This window comes from Diadema antillarum, unplaced genomic scaffold (assembly GCF_040938485.1).
Source record: "Diadema antillarum isolate AM-2024a unplaced genomic scaffold, OU_Dant_1.0 scf00000025, whole genome shotgun sequence".
Classification (NCBI taxonomy): domain Eukaryota; kingdom Metazoa; phylum Echinodermata; class Echinoidea; order Diadematoida; family Diadematidae; genus Diadema; species Diadema antillarum.
The window spans coordinates 1053696-1074961 of record NW_027270914.1 but is presented as its reverse complement, the minus strand read 5'-3'; positions in this window follow the sequence as shown (position 1 = coordinate 1074961).

Genomic DNA, 21266 nt, shown 5'->3' with positions numbered 1-21266 from the left:
ATCTTCCTCGTCTGAGAGGGGGATATCACCCCCTCCCACACCCTCCCCCCACTCGGTATTCCAACTCCAAGTCCCTCCCCCACCCACCATCATTAAAACAGAACGATGCCCCTGGGATGATTGCTTTATTGACTTAAATCAAGAAAATAGAAAAATACAATACCTACAGGAAGATAATACCGGTACGTTATTACATACAAAGAAATGGAGATCCATATTACCATTTTATTGAATATATTCGGGCATTATTCAGGACTATGCTACGTTTTTAAAGGGGGGGGGGGGGGGGGTCAAAATCACCTGTCAGTCAAGAAGAAAGAAAATCAAAAGATAAGAGAAGCAACAACAAAAATTCTTCGTTCTTTCAAGGTCTGATTTTCCGCCAAAAGTCGGCTGACAAGCAAAAGAAGAAAAAAAAAAACAAAAACCCAAACAAACAAAAACAAAAACAAAAAGTCTTCATATTTTTTGCAGCCACTTCCCTCATACTTTATATTTCATGCAAAAGAGTGGTACATTCGATCTCTGTTAAGTGTGTGTGTGTGGGGGGGGGGGGGCGCCAAGCTTTCCCCCCCCCCCCCATCCGCTGGTAAAAAAAAGAATAAAAAACTTACCAAAATGGTAATTCAAGGGTTAGTAAACTGCTCTTGAAATCGACATGAAAGGGGGATCAAGAAATAAGATATTTTTCTAAGATTTTTTTTTAACCATAATTAAAGAGGTATATATATAGCGTGAAACATTGTTCAAAAAGTCCGGAGCCGACAAAATATTGCGATTCAGCGTGATTCCTGGTTGGCATTCTGAATATAAGCAGGATGTGCGCAGTGTACTCAGAACATCCGAACGACAAAAAGAGTCGCTGCAATGTTGCGCAATGTGATGTAGAATGTACACCTTTGTACCTTACGCTTCGTTATATCAAAGCTAGATCATTAATGATTTTGCAGTGTTGCTTTACATACTATAGCCTATATCAAAATGCCTTGCATTGCCAATAATAAGACTTGACCTAGGCTATTTCCTAACTTTTTCATGTATATAAAACACACACTCACACACAAACACAAACAATGATATCAGAGGATGTTCTAAAGTGCAGATTTTGGATATCCTTCCCCCATTTGGTCACTTCGACGCCCCCTCGATGGTCATACCTCCCCAAATCATGAACATAAACCGACACCCTTGTCTACCAGTGGCGGATCCGCCCCCCCCCCTCTTAATATCCAAAGCGAAAAAATATAGCTACAAAAGGCAGTTTTGGGACTGCAAAATGTCAAAATTTTCAAGCTCGCTCGCTCCGCTCGATCGCATTTAATCGCTATGCCAATCTCCTGATATTGCTGCCAGTAATTGCCAGCAGTTGCGCCCGGTGCGTCCCCCTTATTCCAAAGTATAGCTAAAAACGGCAGTTTTGAGACTGGAAAATGTCAATATTTTCAAGCTCGCTCGCTCCGCTCGCTCGCATTTAATCGTTATGCTATTCTCCTGATGCCACTGCCAGTTGCGCCCGTTGCACCCCCCCTTAATTTCCAAAGACAAAAAAGTATAGCTACAAACGGCAGTTTGGGGACTGTAAAATGTCAAAATTTTCAAGCTCACTCGCATTTAATGGCTATGCCATTCTCCTGATGTTGGTACCAGTAATTGCCAGCAGTTGCGCCCGGTGCGCCCCCCTTAATTTCCAAAGTGAAAAAATACAGCTACACAAACGGCAGTTTTTGGACTGTAAAATGTCAACATTTTCAAGCTCACTAGCTGCGCTCGCTCGCATATACTCGTTATGCAATTCTCCTAATGTTGCTGCCAGTAATTGCCAGCAGTTGCACCCGGTGCGCCCCCCCCCTTAATTTTCAAAGCGAAAAAATATAGCTACAACCGGCAGTTTTTGGACTGTAAAATGTCAAAATTTTCAAGCTCGCTCGCTTCGCTCGCTCATAATTCTTATGTCATTCTCCTGATGTCGCTGCCAGTAATTGCCAGCAGTTGCGTCCGGTGCGCCCCCCCCCCCCTAATTTCCAAAGCGAAAAAATATAGCTACACAAACGGCAGTTTGGGGACAGTAAAATGTCAACATTTTCATGCTCGCTCGCTTCGCCCGCTCGCATTAATCGTGATGCCATTCTCCTGATGTTGCTGCCAGTAATTGCCAGCAGTTGCTCCCGGTGCGCCCCCCTTAATTTCCAAAGCGAAAAAAATATATCTACAAAAGGCAGTTTTTGGACTGTAAAATGTCAAAATTTTCAAGCTCGCTCTCATTTAATCGTGATGCCATTCTCCTGATGTTGCTGCCAGTAATTGTCAGCAGCAGTTGCGCCCGGTGCGTGCTCCCCCCCCCCCCCCTCCTCATTTCCAAAGCGAAAAAATATAGCTACAAACGGCAGTTTTGGAATTGTAAAATGTCAAAATTTTCAAGCTCGCTCGCTTCGCTCGCTCGCATTTAATCGTTATGCCATTCTACTAGGATGTTGCTGCCAGTAATTGCCAGCAGTTGCGCCCGGTGCGCCCCCTTAATTTCCAAAGCGAAAAAATATAGCTACATACGGCAGTTTGGGGACTGTAAAATGTCAAAATTTTCAAGCTCGCTCGCTTCGCTCGCTCGCATACACTGGCATATAATCGTTTTGTCATTCTCCTGATGTCGCTGCCAGTAATTGCCAGCAGTTGCGTCCGGTGCGCCCCCCTTAATTTCCAAAGCGAAAAAATATAGCTACAACCGGCAGTTTGGGGACTGTAAAATGTCAAAATTTTCAAGCTCGCTCGCTTCGCTCGCTCGCATATAATCGTTATGTCATTCTCCTGATGTCGCTGCCAGTAATTGCCAGCAGTTGCGTCCGGTGCGCCCCCTTCATTTCCAAAGAGAAAAATATAGCTACAAACGGCAGTTTGGGGACTGTAAAATGTCAAAATTTTCAAGCTCGCTCGCTCCGCTCGCTCGCATTTAATTGTTATGCAATTCTCCTGATGTTGCTGCCAGTAATTTGTCGTTTCACACCGTCATTCCATAATCCATAAGGAAAAAAATGACTGCGCAGTGGAATGTATCACATTCCGTTATGTATTGCAGTCCCCATTACAGTTTCCAGACAGCACACGCATATACGCGCACACACACATACACACGCACGCACGCACAAGCATGCATACACACCCTCAAAATTACTTTTCCACGAGGTGCCCCCCCCCATGTCTTGACCAACCCGCCACGGTACGCCACTGGCTGCATCCGTCCGGTTATGGGCTTGTTATGGTGATGGTGACTATCACCGATCATCCCCCCCCCCCACTCCTCAGCACGGATTTACGCCATTGATAATGCGTTATGTTTTGTTGGAAAAGGAAGAATGAAAAATAAATGAATTGAATTGAATACATGTGCATAAGCCTGACTGTTTAATGATTTTTTTTTTTGGTGTGTGTGTTTGTGTGTTTGTGTTCATCCATTCACGTATTGATCACACGTTTCTCTGTCAGTAACTTCTAAAGGCCTGATGCTGAAATTGGGCTTGTGCACAATTCTACCAATATGTTATTGTCAATTGTAAATGTGTTGTACCCGGATAGTGAGAAAAACCTGGCAAAAACCAAGTAATTGTCATGGTTTTTATAGGTCCTCGTTATAACGCCCCCCCCCCCCCATATCGGTTGATGGAAAATGACTGCGTTTGATCGTTAATATAAAGTGTTTTTACTCTTCATTTCTATCTTTCTTGCTATCACAGATGAAATCAATGCTAGCAGTTGGGTGTGTCCTCGTCGTCGTTTTTCTGCTGGCCGCTGAAGGTAGGAGTATTATGAATGATATTACTAATCCGCTCAACAAGATTCTAAAAGAACCTGTCATACAGTATACTTCAGGTATAGTGCGTATATGAAAAAAAAAAAGATTCCAAATTTGGACGGCTAATATTTCATAATTGTCAGCTATGGAGAGCTCAATGTTGGTTGTGAGGAAAGAAGAACTCTTATTCTTTCTATTGGTATACCTAATCATGTTGACAGATGTCATGCGCGACTGAGCACATGAACTTTTAAGACAACTATGGCAAATTGCCCTTTTTCCACGTTTGAGTGTCACATGAAGGAATAATGCATGTCTCACTGGACGGATGAGATATGTCGATGAAAGTGGTCAAATTGCAGGCCAGGCTGCAGGACTGCAGGCTTGTGTTTAGGGTTTCTTCTTATCTTTTAGGGCCTATGGTCCATACCCTTCAACATGGCCATGTTGTTGATAAATTGGTCACTCCCACAAAGGTTTTACCCATTATCCATTTTCTCTCTTCATTTTCAAAGCATGGTTTGCCCCTACGAGCTATGCGTTGAAAATTAACAGAAAAATGACTGGACTGATGTGTGGGTTGGTCTTATGGGAGCGGCCGAGATATCGGTAAGGTTGCCATATTGCAGGTTTAATATGATAGACCATAAAATGTTAGACGAAATTCTGAACACAAACCTAAACACAAACGTGCATTCGTACAGGTTGGTCTGTTTCTTTGGACATCTTCAATGACAGATCCCATCCCTTCAATGAGACATGAATTATTCCTTCATGTAACACTCAAACTTGGAAAAAGGGCAATTTGTCATTGTTGTCTTTTAAGTTCATGTGCTCAGTCATACATGATATTTGTCAACATGATAAGGTACCAATGGAAAGGAGAAGAGTTACTTTTTCCTCACAACCAATGTTGTGCTCTCCATACACCTGATAATTAAGAAATGGTAGCCCTTCAAGTTGGATTACTTTTTTCATACGTACTGAACAGCTCTGTTTTGTTTCATGTCGCAATAAACAAGCGAAATGATTCGTTTGACTCGTCATAAACTTATCTACACAATTCATTTAGATGAAATGCCTTTTTTTTGGGTCAATGTTTTGTGGACATGAAAATTATGTAAAATGTGACTGTCCATAACTCTCTTACACATTTCAGTTCCAACTCTCCTGAAATCTCTCTAATTGCCAGTTTGTCTCTTGATTTCAGTATTTCACATCTCCATTGAATACAGACAAACAAACAAACAATCATTAAAAGGTTAAGTGCAATTTCCCTCTTGCTGCGAGACAGAACTGGTCAGCCAAAAAAAAAAAAAAAACCCAAAACAAAACAAAACACACACACACACACACACACACACACACACACACTCATAAACAAAAACAAAAATACGCAACGATACCCTGCATGACGGTTAGTGGCAACACAGTGACCGTCATGGCGGTGAATACATGTGACGAAGTTTTCAAAAGGAAACACAAACTATATATAAATATTTTGGGATGTCTTTATGGCTTGTTTACACTGAGGACTATCTGTAGTAAACGAACAAAGCCACTCATTCGGGGATTTGGCTAAGACGCAACCAGAGAAACTCAGTAGCATGAAAGGTTTCATTTCGGAGATTTTTCATTTGACTAACATCAACTTCACTTTATAGGCAATGATTTTTTTTTAATTATTATTATTATCAGGGGAAGACAGAAAACAGGTCAGTCCTTTCATTATTTCTTACATCAGCAGTCGTTCGAAAGAACGAGAGAACAGTTTTGTAGTCTTATGGACCGGTGTTGCCGGATCTTTAATTTCTTCTTCTTCTTCTTCTTCTTCTTCTTCTTTGGTTCTTATATAGAGAGCTCCTCGTTGAGAATGGACTTATTCGTAATATAAAGTACCGATGTACAAAATAGAATGTTAACTGTTTATAATTATGATTTATAAGGGAATTCAAAGAGATCTGTCTGTGAAGTTGTGAATAATGAGGCAGGAAATTCACTTCAATAGGGGAAATCCAGTCTTCATATAAGTTAGTCTGATAAAAAAGAGTAAAATCTTGCGAGTTCAACAGAAAAAATTTGAATGAATTCGCATGAAAAATAAATTAGCTATGACATTTTCAAGTTCTGGTTATTTCTGCAAAACAGTACTTGTACAGTGGATATGAATATGCAAATGACAGAGCTAAGCATGTCATAACCTCATAATTTTCCATTCACATGGTAAACAAAGTAAAAATGACGAAAACTCGATATGTCTGTCATTGAAGTCTGAAACACAAAGTTATTCCTCGTTGAATAACTTCAGAATAGTGACCACAAATGAGAAATTGGAAAGTTCAAAATCTTATGCATACAAACTTATCTGTATATGGCAAGTATTGAGCGTGTTTCTACTGAGAGCACCTCACATCCCTGGCATCGCCAGGAATTTTGTCCAACGCAGCACCTCGTATTTTAATTGAGGGGATGACGTGCTCACTTCGCCATTTGCATATTCATATTGACCATTCTTGAATTGTTTCCTAAAAATTAGCGAAACTTCAAAATGTTATAACTTCCTTATTCATCCGATTTCGATCGAAATTTTGCCGTTGAACCAGTAATATTTTACTTTTTCTTATCAGACTAACTTATATTTGGACTGAATTTTCCCTTTAAATTGTTGGAGTCGATGGCTCTATAGCTGAGATTTGCCCAAGTCTTCCAGTTTCACAACATGCATTATCACCTTCTATGGAAGGCCTGAAGGGGCATCGAAAAAAACTTTTCACTCATTCTCGCACAACTCCTCTTATCTTTAAGGTCGACGCGGCGGGGGTGGTAGGGGCAATGGCGGACAAGGTGGCCCTGGTGGCCGTAGTGGCCGTGGTGGCCGTGGACGTGACACTGGGCTCATCGGAAGGCTCGTATCAGGTTTGTCTGAAAAAGTGTGTCCAGCATACAACACATCATCTGAGGAGGCGCGAGCAAACTGCACCGACGCGTTCCTCGAGGGGCTGACGACACGGAACAAGAGCAGGGGTATGGGTCGATCTGAGGAGGCGCGAGCAAACTGCACCGACGCGTTCCTCGAGGGGCTGACGACACGGAATAAGAGCAGGGGTCGGCGTTCCATCACCATGTTGAGCAGTGTTGTGTGCCGCAGAGAGAATGGAACCTCATTCAACAACTCGTGCGAAATCCTAGACCAGATCTGCTTGATGGGAAACAGCAGCGGTCTAAAGAAATGCGAGGTCGAGGGCGGGCATGGATCTGGACATGGTCACCACCATGGTAAGACTGTACACACTACAAAACATGTTTTTTTTTTCAGCTTCAATTAATGTTCACCATTTAAACACAAAATCCCGTACCATCCCTTATATCCGTGGCTAACTTCATGTATAAAATTGCCGGATAGTCATGGGTTTTGGGTTGCATTTAAGGTTTGTGATTAAATTCACACGTTAACGTTAGAGGAGTTTAGAATCAGGTGAAGGGTTTAGGGATAAGAGTCCAGGGGCCCGTTGCGTAAAAGTTACTATTATGGTAACTTTGCCATCCAATGGTAACTTTGCCATCCAATGGTAACTTCCATGGAATTCTTGATTTTGATTGGCCGTTGAGTATTGTAATAACAATTGCCATGGTAGTGACCATTGGATGGCAAAGTTACCATAATAGTAACTTTTACGCAACGGGCCCCTGACGGCATTTTAGCAAAATAGGAAAATTCACTTCTTCATCCGTCAGTACGCATAGATATCATGTCACTCCGTTCCTTGCAATATCCCTCTCTCGTGATCTTAATAATCTCATTTAGCTTTTTAGTGTTTGGTATCGGTTATTCATTCACAGGCACGACAGGAGAGCTAACTGAAAGTAGAGTTTCCCAATCCCTATGACACAGGTAGTTAAAGGACAAGTTCACCTTCGTAAACATATGGATTGAGAGAATGCAACAATACATTGTATTAGTAGAACACATCATTGAAAGTTTGAGGAAAATTGGACAATCGATGCAAAAGTTATGAATTTTTAAAATTTCTGTGTTGGAACCGCTGGATGAGGAGACTACTACAGCTTGTGAGTCATATGCGTACAACAGTATAAAGAAAATGTAAAAGAAAATTCAACATATTTTCACTTTTTTCGCATAATAAAAGAGCTCTTGACTTGCCTCTTTCTAAAGGCAGGGGGAATAATATTGCCCATAACATTTGTCGGTAACGAGTCAGGGGAATGTGTACTTTTTTCAAAAGATGGAATTTTGTGAAATTCTCTTTATATTTTCCTTATATTGTTGTACGCAAGTTATTCATACACTGCAGTAGTCTTCTCATCCAGCGGTTGCTGCACAAACATTTTAAAAATTCATAACTTTTGAACGGATTGTCTGATTTTCCTCAAACTTTCAATGATGTGTTCTACTAATATTGCTACATTCTCTCAATCCTTATGTTTATAAAGGTGAACTTGTCCTTTAAAGACGTCATGTGTCCACGCAAAGCAATATATAATTCGTCGGTCTGAGACGGGTGTGATTCTTCCAAGTGAAGTGAATGTGACCCTGCATCATAAAACCAATAAAAAGTAACTTCATGTGGAGTTTTAGTTCAGGGCATATTCTGAAAGAGTAGACAGTAAAGAGTATACAGCTTGTATAACTCATGCAATACAAATTGACTTTTTTAACCTGTCCAAAATATGGATAGAAGGTACACATTCTGGAAAAGTATTTAATGAGAAAAATTAAGAGTCTTTGGAGTCTGGGGATAGTCTTGCCATTGCCGTGCTCTGTGCAAGGAATGGGACGAAAAGCAGGTCGTAAAACTCCATTGTGGAAGGTTTGAGCCGAAGTTAGGCATCCCTATTAAACACATTCTACCTATGACTAATACCAACTTTCAAGGCAGTAGCATCATTCTTTCAAAAGTTACTTGTGTTGAAAGTGAAGAGTGTATAAAAGTTTAAAACAATGAAAAGGGCCTCTGACAAAAATTGGGATCGAAGACACACCTAATTACACTACAGTATTTTATCAAAAGGTGTTCTACAAACACTGCTACAAACAAATTTACCGTTCGTTTTTGGATCCCAAACTTTAGAACAGTGTAGCAGAAGAATTGCCCAAGCAGAAGAATCGCCCTAGCAGAAGATTATGCAAAACTTAACAACGACTAAGTTGAACAGTACTAACCAAATAATTATGAGTCCTCACATAAAATCCGATTGTGTGACTTTCTGTTGGTTTTGTGATGCACGGTCACACATGGAAAGGCCTCAAAATGGTTGATAGAACGATACTTTGATTCTGATGGTTGGTAATAAAACTGTTGCAGAAAAATGATCTGGACAAGGAATGCAGAGACTCAAACCCTAAGCCCCTTCTGATCTGGAGATTCTCCCGCCTGAAACCCCTAGCGAACGGGAGACTCTAACTTGATGTGCGCGAAGTGCGAAGTTCTAGGGTTCTAGATTCCCTCTCCGTGCTATCTCTAAGGCTTATTTTTCAACATACGTTGACAATAAGTAAGAAATCATTTCAAGCGGGAGACACAGAGCCAGGGCGGGAGAAATTAAATCTGAAGCGGGAGAACGGGGGATTTTGCAAAAATGGGCTTTCGGCGGGAGATCTCCCGTTGAAAGCGGGAGAGTTGGAGTCTCTGGGAATGTGAAGGAGCAGAAATGGAAGCATTGGAACGGAGAGGGTGTGTCAGTGCATTTAACGTGTATCATTGAACAAGGGCATTTGGGAGTTCTGTGTCTCTTAGTAATAGTTACCCGACTTGTCTCTCCCCTAATCTAGGTCATCGTAGAAGGAGGAGCAGCAGTGGGTCGAACTCTGAAGATAGTGATGATGAGGATGAGGATGAGGATGAGGATGAGGACGAACCTACAACCGTTGTCATTAACACCATGGCTGCCGTTACTCCTTAAGCTGCGACAACAGGAGGAACCACAAATTCAATCGTCACATCGTCATCAGCCACTCTTCTCACAACTGGTCCCTAAGACTACGGTCGGCTGGCCGCCTTCTTTTGTGGGAGCACTGTGGTATTGTGGCTGTATGCGATTCAATTCAATTCAATTCAATTCAATTTATTTGTTCAGGCATTGGCTTTAAAAACAGACGGTTCGGGGTTCGAATGCTTCTCGGTGCGTTCATCACTGATCAAGATGTGTAAAATCGGTACAATGGCAATAATTATTCATGTAAACATACTGTCATATTAATGTTAAATGTTAACAGCAATGTTAATACATTGTACTGAAGAGGTTATTCATTAATATCAATATTATTATCGCTATTATCACTAGTATCGTTTTCAATCGTCATTGTAAGTTAGATTAGACTATTACTTGCTATAAACATGCTCTGGCAGAACAGGTGTAGGCCCTCTAGTGTTAAGCCATGTGATTTTAAGCCATGTTAATCTTGGGTCAAAACAATTATTGTTTAAATCGTACTATCAAAGTAAATGGGGTTACCGATATCGCGCGGTCCATGTTGGGGTGGGGGGGGGGGTGGGGGTGGGGACAAACCGATAACCGCTATATTGTCTGAAAATGTAAGGACCCATTATATAGCCTGCTCGAAAGAACACAGTGTGACCACAGTGTGGACACAGTGTAAAATCTCTTCACACTGTTAAATTCGAGTATTTCAAGGCGTGAACACAATGTGAGTCATTAATTCACAGTGTGAAATATAACATTACTATGTGAACACTGTGAAAACCACACCACAGTTTGAAATCATCTTCACACTGTTTTCACATACAGTGTAGTCGACTATGTGAACACACTGTGAACACACTGTGGGACACTATGTTCTTTCCAGTAGGGTAGCGTGGGGAGAATGGTTGACCCGATTGGATCAATTTTCATTCGTACGCTCATCGGTAACGGTCGACTGTATAGTCGAGATTCTTCGGCTGTGTGTGAAGTTACATAGACATCAGTGGTACAGCTGTATTCATACACAATCCAAAATTCGTTTACGGAGATTCTCGAATATACGAGCCGGGCCAGCTTCCCACTTCATGGGCAGTATCCCCACATCACCGGGTCTTTATCAATGGCAACTTTCCAACCTGCATTGCGCCAATGGTAGTATCATACGGTAGTTCAGCTGTATCGGCTCTATCTTAAACGTTATTTGGTTCGTCTGTCATAATGTGACGAATGCGTCCTTTAATAGTCGTAGAGCATGATAATAACTACATCATTGTCACCTATTTCCTATAAAAAGAATGCGACAAAGTAAAAGAATTAAAAACTTGTGTATAAAACCCCATTTAGTGTACCTATACCTGTCTTACTGTTGTATTCTACATCTAACTAAAAATAAAATAAGATCGTGCACTAAAAGCTGTGCCATGTGTCTTTAATTGATGCCTTCATTCCGTCAACGTGGTGGGGTACACATAACGGGTGTAGGGCAATTACTCCTCCCCCCCCCCCCCCCAAACATTCTGTGCTCAGTTTAAAGGGATGATACAGTATTGGTGGAGATGAGAATTGGGATTTTAACTTTTTGCGAGATACCAAGAAAACACTTATGATATAGTACAGAACATACCATTTTAAGAGGAATTCAAAGTTTACATGACAGTATGATGAGAATTGGGTTTGGAATGACTGAAACATCCAAAAACAAAGTAAAACAAAGTGATCGTAGTAAAGTGTGGGTCCCACACTTTATTAGAATCGCTCTTTTTTTTTTTTTTTGGATATCTCGGCCATTTCAAAACCAATTTTCATCAAATAAACGAATTCCACATAGAATTACATGCTCTTTCATATTTCATAAGAGGTTTCTCATTATCTCACCAAAAAATGTTAGAAACCTGAAATTAGGTCTCAACCAAAACTATATGGTCCCTTTAACGTGTGTAAAGGTGTGTGTGTGTGTGTGTGTGTGTGCATTTTTTTCTGTATGTCAAAAAATGTGATTCAGAAGCACAAATGAGAATACAGTTGCTTTTGTTCATATTCGTTTTGTCGTGAAAATAATGCTGATATTGAATACAACTCAAAATAAAGAATACCATAAAGAAGTGTTTGTGTGTGCTAGCTGTCCAAAGATGAGTACAAAATCTCTGCAACCTGCACGATCAACATTATCATCATCATCCAAGTGACTACCATTACATCCCATCACCATCACACCACCATGGCATCATTACAATAATCATCAGTACCACCCTCAACATTATCACCACCAACAGCAGAAAAACAATAATCATCACCATCATCACAACCATTACCATCAACGTCACCATCATCAACGTCAACCATAATCATCATTTGCCATCACCACCATCATCACCACCACCATCACTTTCAACAATCACCACCTTTAGAGGGATAGTACAGTATTGGTAGAGGTGAGGATTGGGCTTTTAACCTTTTGCGAGATACTACGAAACCATTTTAATTATAGTGCAGAGCACACCATTCTATTTAAAGAGAAGTTTATAGTTTATTTGATGAAAATCGGTTTTGGAATGGCTGAGATATCCAAAAACAAAGTAAAATATTAAAGCAATCGTAATGAAAGCTGAATCCACCTTTTATTAGGATTACTCTGTTTTGGGTGTCTCAGCTATTTCAAAACAAATGTCATCAAATAAACGTTGAATGCCTACTGGAATCACATGATCTTTCATTTTTCAAATGAGATTTCTCATTATCTCACCCAAAACTATCTCACCCCCAAATTTTCTTCATTATTATGTAATTCATGTAATTATCATTTTGTGCATCACAACATTGTTAATTTCTAAGACCCCTCTAGAAAACAGCTGTGTTATGACAAACATAGTTGAGTAGGGCTATCCTTCCGTTCATCTTATGTATTATTTTGTTTATGCAATGATTATAATTATGAAATGTGACTTTTTAGCGGAAAATAAATTCAAATCAAATCAAATCAAACTGTTAGAAATCTGAAGTTAGGTCTCAACTAAAAACTATACGATCCCTTTAACAACACCAGCAGGATCATTATCAACATTACAATCACAATAAATCAGGGCATCTGCCAGCGGTCAAGGGCATTATAGAAATATGTTCTTTTTTCATGATCACGATAATTATTTCATACCTTACGGTCAAGGCTTTTGCCGGGAACTGGTGTCTTCTTCAGACTGCTTCGTAGATGGCGGTTTGACGCTTGACGTAAGAGAATGGAATCATTACATGCAAAAGAATATTTTGGCCCGTATTCTTACCACAGATAATCATCGCCCATAAAGATGGATTAGGGAGGCAATTCACATCAGCAAAACCGCTAACACAATGAACAAAGATTCGGACCAATATATTCTCTCGCATATTTGATTACCTACTCTCTCACGTCAAGCATCATACCGTCATCTACGTCGCAGTCTAAAGAAGCCACCAGTTGGAGGCGAGAGTACTCATTAAAGATGGCCCTTCCCTTTTGCATTCCTTCCCAAATAGCACAGAACATGGTATATTCCACAAAAATGACAAGACTATAGTAAATATATAACATTTCTGTGATATTTGAAGGTTGTTAGCCGTTAAAATTCAAATAATGCACCAAACGCTTACCATAACGTATTCTGTGTACTAGGCACAGCTGCATACATTAATCCTCCTGTGGTTGTAATATGATACTTATACTTCGAACAACAGATATGCATGTTAAAGTTGTCAGAAAAGAAGAATTCACTAGCTTCTCTTACTTTGTTATCAATGGCAAATAACAACACACCACTTACATGAACTACAGGTACAACTAAGTGCATCACACAGGTCTGTAAAACTAGACTACTATTTAGATTTGTAATTTTTGCGAAGTTCGCAAAAATTATTCAAATCTTAATGGTCAATTTAACTATACAAATAAAGACCCTCATGAGTTCAAAATTTACAGGAGGTTTCCAAATAGTGCTTTCTTCAATACCTAAGTGTTCTCACCAATTTTCAAAAATTTGCAGGCAAAAGGGATTGTACAAAATAATTTTCGTGATTGTGAAAACAGAACATGATTATTTCTATGAAATTACCAATCAGATGAACCTCATTCAACAGTCAAGGGCATTACAATAATAATAATAATAGTAATGGTAATAATAATGATAATAATAATAATAATAACAATAATAATAATAAAAGTAATAATAACAATAATAATAATGATAATAATAACAATAGTAATAATGATGATGATATGATAATAATAAAAGTAATAATAGCAATATTGATAATGATAGTAACAATAGTAATAATGAAGATGATAATAATAATAATAATAATAATAATAATAATAATAAAACAGCACCAACAACCCTCTACCACACAAAATGACAAAGAGTGCATCCTAAGTAAAAGCAGTCTACTCTTTATTGAACATCCATAGGAATACACACACGCAAGACTTAAAGCACTATAGTCTGTCAAGTTTATACCACATCTCCACCAGTGTAGCTGAGGAGATAATAATTGATGCTCCCAACTTGGTCTCTGGCGGTAGGAGATCAGAAAATGAATAATTAGGTGACCCCCTCCCTCCTTCCCTTCACATCACCCCCACCCTGTCCCCATTAAAACACTTGGAGGGTGGCCATGGATATGGGCATGGTCACTGCCATGGTGTGACTATTATTATTATCCCCATTAAAACACTCCAAAACAATCACAATACAAGACATCTTTTTCCTTTCCTGCACACCAAATTATTAGAATATGGGTAACAAAATGAACATATGATTCCTTTCAGATGGAGACACTTTTAAGATCTAAATGTACAATGTGACTGTTAAAGAAGTCACTATAATTCATTATCATGATATCATTGATATGATTAATAACACCCAAAAATCCTCCCACATGCAGTATGTACAGTGTAGTAACAGCAATGTCATTCATAACACATGGAAAAAATACACACTTCCACGCCATGACATTCCAAAGAGAGATGACAAGTCTCTAAGCACAGACATGGTAATATTCCACACCATCTTAAACTTGGTTTTGAAGATAAAAGAAAAGAAAAGAAAAGAATAGAAAAGAAAAGAAAAGAAAAGAAAAGAAAAGAAAAGAAAAGAAAAGAAAAGAATGAGTAATTGCAACAAAAACAGTAGAGGACAAGAAGGTTCATGTATTTTCTACAATTTCACTCGTGTATAAAACAGACAAGTGATGTTGATACCACCATCTACGCTGCAGTCTGAAAAAGTGATGTTGGTATCACCCCTGTCAACGTGGAGGCCTGTTTATCACAAACCCAAGTACTGTTGAGACTGTGTTGTGCATCTGTTGAGTTCATCTCATGGAAGTTACTTGAAACACTGTGTGCGTAAGGGCACTATCTGTGTTGCAAGACAGCATAGTAATTATACATTCAGCAGTTCTGTCTTCTATTATTGAACAAACGGTTGACTGTAATACGATGTACATAAATACATCAAAACACTCTATAGTCCTATCATTGTCCTCTTATCAATCTTAATGCAAACCAGGGTGTCATCTAGCAAACAATACGAGAATCATACATACATATCCCCCTAAAAAGGCTTAAAACAAACAAACAAACAAACAAACAAGCATTTAATTATTAAAGAACCGAATAAAATTTATGATAGATATATTTCAATCTTTCAGCCTGCTGGTGATACTCAACTGCAAAATTGTACAGTACACAGTGGTTTTAAAAGTGTTTAGTGCCCTATACGTGTACTTGTACAGCACACACCATGCTAGTACCATAGGGATATCACAAGATAGAGCTCAAGTGTATGCAAAATCACATTCATATGCAAATCACACCAGAATGAGGAAACTCTGCGTTTTGAGTGTATTTCAATGAGGGAAATACTTCACATCCATTTTGTTCACCAGTTTATACCTACTTTGCTACAGGTGAACTCTGAAACACGCATTGGCAAATCTTCCCTCAGATTTGTGAATCTTTACTACGGTAAATCCCCCCTCTTATCTCAATCTTTTGCACATATGAATAGTGCAAGATGGGGTACAAACTCAGAGGTTGTGTAATAAAAATTTCAGTTCATAACTTAACATTAAGACTTCAGATATAGTACTGCACTTTTGTCTGGAACTTAGAAATACAATGATCTTTGGAGTGTGAAGTCAGTTTACTGGCAAGAGAGCAGTTCCCGAACACATTATAAATGAAGGCATGTCTTTCAAATAGAATCGGTTCCAGAAAATGGTCAGGATTGCCTGGCATAGCAAGTATGGATATCAACTCGTTGTTATCACACTTGCTATAACACGCTTCCCTGTATCACTGGCAGGCAATGGAAATCTATAATAATAATTACAGTGTCTCTTGTACAGTGCTAATTATAAAGTGACATTTAACCACGAGTCACATTTACTTTAAGTGGAAATTAATGCCTGTCGCTGCCATATCTGAGAAAAAAAAAAAATCCCAGCAGCAATAGGCTAATTTTTCATTGTTTCCATCGTTCAATGTTGCTTATTTCTTCACTACATGATGACATATATGTAATCATGTATATATATGATTATATATATATGTGATGACATAATGTATGAAAAAATATATTTCACTTTAATTTCAGTCTTATTTCAATTTTCTACAGCCTTGGTTTAAAAAAATCCATGGTTATGGAAATGTAGGACAGAAGAAAATAATGACACAGATACAGACAAAAATCCTGAATAATTGATATCAATATTGACAGGGAATAATAGTCAAAAGGTCCCATCCATTCAACAGTTTTAGAGACTGTAGGAGTTTTAACATTATTTCTCTTTTTCACAAATGTTGCTCATGTTGCTCATCACCTTTGCTAAGTTTTACAAACTATTAAGTGTTTTTTTGGTTGTCAGCCAGACTGTCAGGCATACTGGAAAACAGTATGCCTTTATTTAAAATTATTATATCAGTATTAACTAACATACGAACAAAACTATTTCACCTATGAACACAATAATTGATTTCAGGCCAAATCTGTGTCTCCCTGTGAATTAAAAAGACTGCAGTTACCAACTACTATACAAGATGTGTCACAAACTTTGAGACATTTAATGTCTACTATGTCAGAGTTATATTGCATTATAATTAGCATGGGCAAGAATCAACAATGTACAAAAACTTTACAAAATTTGTTTTGCACTAAATGCATTACCTCGTAAAAAAACCCACACCCTGTGTTTGGATAACTGTTTCAGAATCATTCAACACAAATGCCTGATAAAAAGGTCATGCCTTTTCATTAAGCTTGGCAAGTAAATCGACCACGTGGTGGCCGCTATAAACCTCAAACATCCAATTTTTTACACACAGATCGAAAAACAGATTCTTACTTCATCAGACCCCTCGGGACAAGTTTAATCAGATGGTGTATTGATAGTTCTTTTGTTTTTTTGAAAACTAGGTTTAGAAAAGCTTTGAAAAGGCAAGAAAACTAGAGACTTCCAACTTTGTGGCAAGAAGAATCACTCTGTAAACATGAAGTTTATAAACATTTTCCAAACAAGAGTTTTGTTCAAACAAAATTATTACTAGTGAGGTTCTGCTGTCGCCCAGCCGTTGCTGGGAAGAATTGTACAAATCCCAGGAGTTTTGACGATGGCGGCAGCAGCTGTTAACAAAACATAAAATATATCAGCACCTATGTACAGAATCAAGATAACAAAAGGCCCACTTGTGAACAACCCTTGCTCGGTCTGTTACAACAATCAATGCATTTTGCTAATCATATCTGTCAAACTTTCTTTGATCTCAATGAATTTACAGCAGGAGTATGTGATAATGTCTTAACAGCATAGATATATTTGTTGTCTTCTATTTCCTTGCAGTAATTGACAAATGCATTTTTTTAAAACTCTTTATGTGCCATGGTGGAAATCTCCTGTGTGCCACGTTATTCTGAGACACGAAGGTAGTCATGCTTTGAGAAAGAATCCGGTTTTTCCAATTTGTATAACTTCTACAAATTTCTGTTAAGGTGGACACAATAGTGAGCAAAGTTAAAGAAGAATGCCAAACTTTACTTGAATATAAATTGTATGACAAATCTATTTTGAATTTTTCTTTTGAATGACCAATTGCTACACTACTGTGTAAAGGCATGACTTTTGCACACAAAACCGTAACACAAACTTAAACAATACACGCAAATCTAGTTGGGAACACCGCTTGATAGTCAATCACCACATAGAATTCAAGCCGTATGTGAGAGGAACAAAGGCACGAGAAACGCTTTCATTGTACCGCGGGATTAGCGATTTATCGATCGGTGTAAGCGGCTTTGTGTGTTGAGGAGAATATGCGAAGTTGGCACGCCGTCGACTGAGTCGGACGTGCGAACGTGGCACATAAAGAGTTAAAGATATGCGCTCTCAGCATGCAAACAGAAATCTAAAGTAAGAGACTATCAGCCTTATACAAGCCTTATACAAGCCTTTAATAAGACAACACTTCCCAGGCCTTCAATGCCCCAATGGCCTCCTGGTACAATTTATTAGAAAAACCTACAAAATGGACATGAATCATAGAATCATTTCCACAGAATCAGACTACACCACACCCAAATAAGCACCTGAGATGAAGAAAAGTCATAATGTGTATACAAACAATGTAAGACCCAATGTTGGATGGACAATTATAATAACGTAGTACACTGTCATCTGGTAGACCCTAATCAAAAAGCATTTCTGATGGCATGCTTTGTTGTGTGTTTCTAATATAGGGAACAAAGAAAGTAACACCTGCACATAATTTCCTGTGATAATGACCCCTTTGCAAATGCGGAAACTTTTTTTTTTTTTGCCAAAATTTGCACCACTATGTCAAAACTGTATACCATAGTTAGTATTCAAATTTGAATGACAAGAAAATTTCTTGAATTCCATTTATAATAATAATAACAATTTAATTATCATAATAATTATCATTATTATTATCATTATAAACCCTCACAAAATGGCTGGCTTTTCAAACCAGCCACAACATGCATATCATTTCTCTCTCCCCCCCCCCCCCCCCCCCCCCCCCCCCAGCTAAATATGATACAGTTCGTCCCATAGGATTTAGAGTAGGAAGTATGCTGGGATAACAATCAAGCAGTCACAAAACAGATGTTTTATTGATGTCACTCTGCCCAATATCCTCTATAAACCTGACACTATTTTGACCTATGTCATCTTCAATATTCCAATATTCTTAAAGGACAGAGAATTCAACTTCATCAAAGCTTGATCTATCTTCTCATTTTTTTTTTTTTTTCAACTGACAGTAAGAGTTGAAAGTTACCAAAAAGGTCGCAAATAGGATTCAACTCCAAGTTCATACAGGCTGTACAAAGAGGATTCCTGTTCAAGCAAATTTCCACCCCCTATTCAACCCTTTCCCCTCCCTTCCCATCTCCACACTTTAAAGGGAACCCAAACCCAAACAGCAATGTGGATTGAGTGAGAGCTGCAACATTAGTAGAACACATCAGTGAAAGTTTGAGGAAGATCAGACAATTGATGCAAAAGTTATGAATCTTTAAAGTTTTGGTGTTGGAACCGCTGGATGAGGAGACTGCTAGAGGTAATGACGTATGTGTGGACAACAGTATAAAGAAAATATAAAGAAAATTCCACAAAGATTCACTTTTCCAGCATAATGAAAGAGCACTTGACTAACTGCTTTCAGAAAGCAGGGGGAATAATTGCTACCCCTAACATACGTCAGTATCAAGTTGATGGGAATGTGTAATTTTCTATGAAAAACTGAATTTGTGTGGAATTCCCTTTTTATTTTCTTTATATTGTTGTCCACTCATATGTCATAACCTTGTCTTTCTGTCTTTTCCTCCAAACCCCCAAAGTCCCATGATATGGTCATTTTGTTACTACTGTAAAAGTGGATATTTTCACGAGACTAATTATTCGCGCTCGGCCGGGCAAGAAGAGTTTAGCATGTTTTTGATTCCACGGAATCGAGACATCAACTACTGGAACATACGGGCAACAGAAATATTTTGTTGCTTGTTTCTTTTCGCGCTAGTTTCTGGTTGCACGAAATGCGCAAAAGTTTCCACTTGAGGAATAAGTTATGCCTCCACATGAAACCCCACCCATCCAGCATGGTCATTTTGTTACTACCCCTTGAAAGATAAACAATGCCTAAAGGCGTTTTTAGTGGTAGAGGCATATAAAAATCATGTATAACAATCAGGAAGTCCAGTGGAGTAGTACTCCAAATATTGAAAAACAAATGAATATAAAGATGTTCTCTTTTTCAAATATGAAGGCAGAAGAATGAGGGAAAATATGAAAGACATACTCCACACTATAAGAAGACGGTAAATTTTAAGAGCTATTAGATTGTTGTTGCATCATAATATTCACAGTGCATGTGACTGATTACAACTATTAAGCCTGACAAAGCCACTGAATATTGATTTAACCCGTTCCTTTCGCAATTCTCCGAGTGCCTTTAATGCCCCCAAACGAGATTCTTTTCGCCCGTCGACAGAGAGGCACACAGGTTGGTAATCCAGCTGTGTGAAGGCAGTCAAGCGGTTCATTGTGTCCCCCTTTCTACGGTCAACTACATGTGCCCGTGAACAATGGAAATATCGATCGGGTGCGAGGTATGAATAGAGCGTGCGCTGATGAGCTCTCAGAATCTTTTGTTCTACACAAAACCGGGTACCTGAATGAGGTGACTGGAGTTAGCGAACCCGCATTTCTAACTGATCTCAGCCTTGATCATTATGTACATGTTCGTACGAGTTTACAGCAGAACAAGCAAAAAACTAAATCAGGAAAAGGTACATAATACTGTAGAACCTCCTTTTTTTTAAACAGCAGGAGAACAAATCCTGATAGAATAAACTCTGATCTTTTTATCAAACCCACTTTTCTGAGCATTTTAACACAAAGAAATATGAATTTAGGCCACTGAAGCAGGCACCCTTGTCTTCATTTTGGGAACCTGGTACACCAGGTTCCCGTATATCAGTTGCTCTCACGGGAACCTGGTAAACCAGGTTCCCGTAAGGAACGGGTTAACATTGATTTTGAGCATTTCTATTCCCCACATCCTTGACTTTTAAAATGAAGAAAAAAACCCAAACACTATTTCACTTCAAAAAAAAAAAAAAATAAAATAAAATGAGAATAATTAATGCTGCATATAAAATGTGGAAATAATGTACCCACACACTACAAGATGCAGGCAAAATCCATCATATCACAAACCTTTTGAATGCAATTTGTTGATTCTAAGCACCACCATCCTGGGCCTTGCCAAAGTAGAAATGCTTCAGAATTTCACAAGTCTTCCATATAATCATTTAGATGGCAGTTAATAAAGCGATCACAGACTGATTTTCTAACAAATGCCAAATTTCATGACAACTTTACCACCTCCTCATGATCTGCGTTCTACAGAAATCCCTGATATAGTCACTGCTCTCAAACAACATCGGGGCATAGCATAATCCCATTGGCCATACTAGACAAATGATGGTCA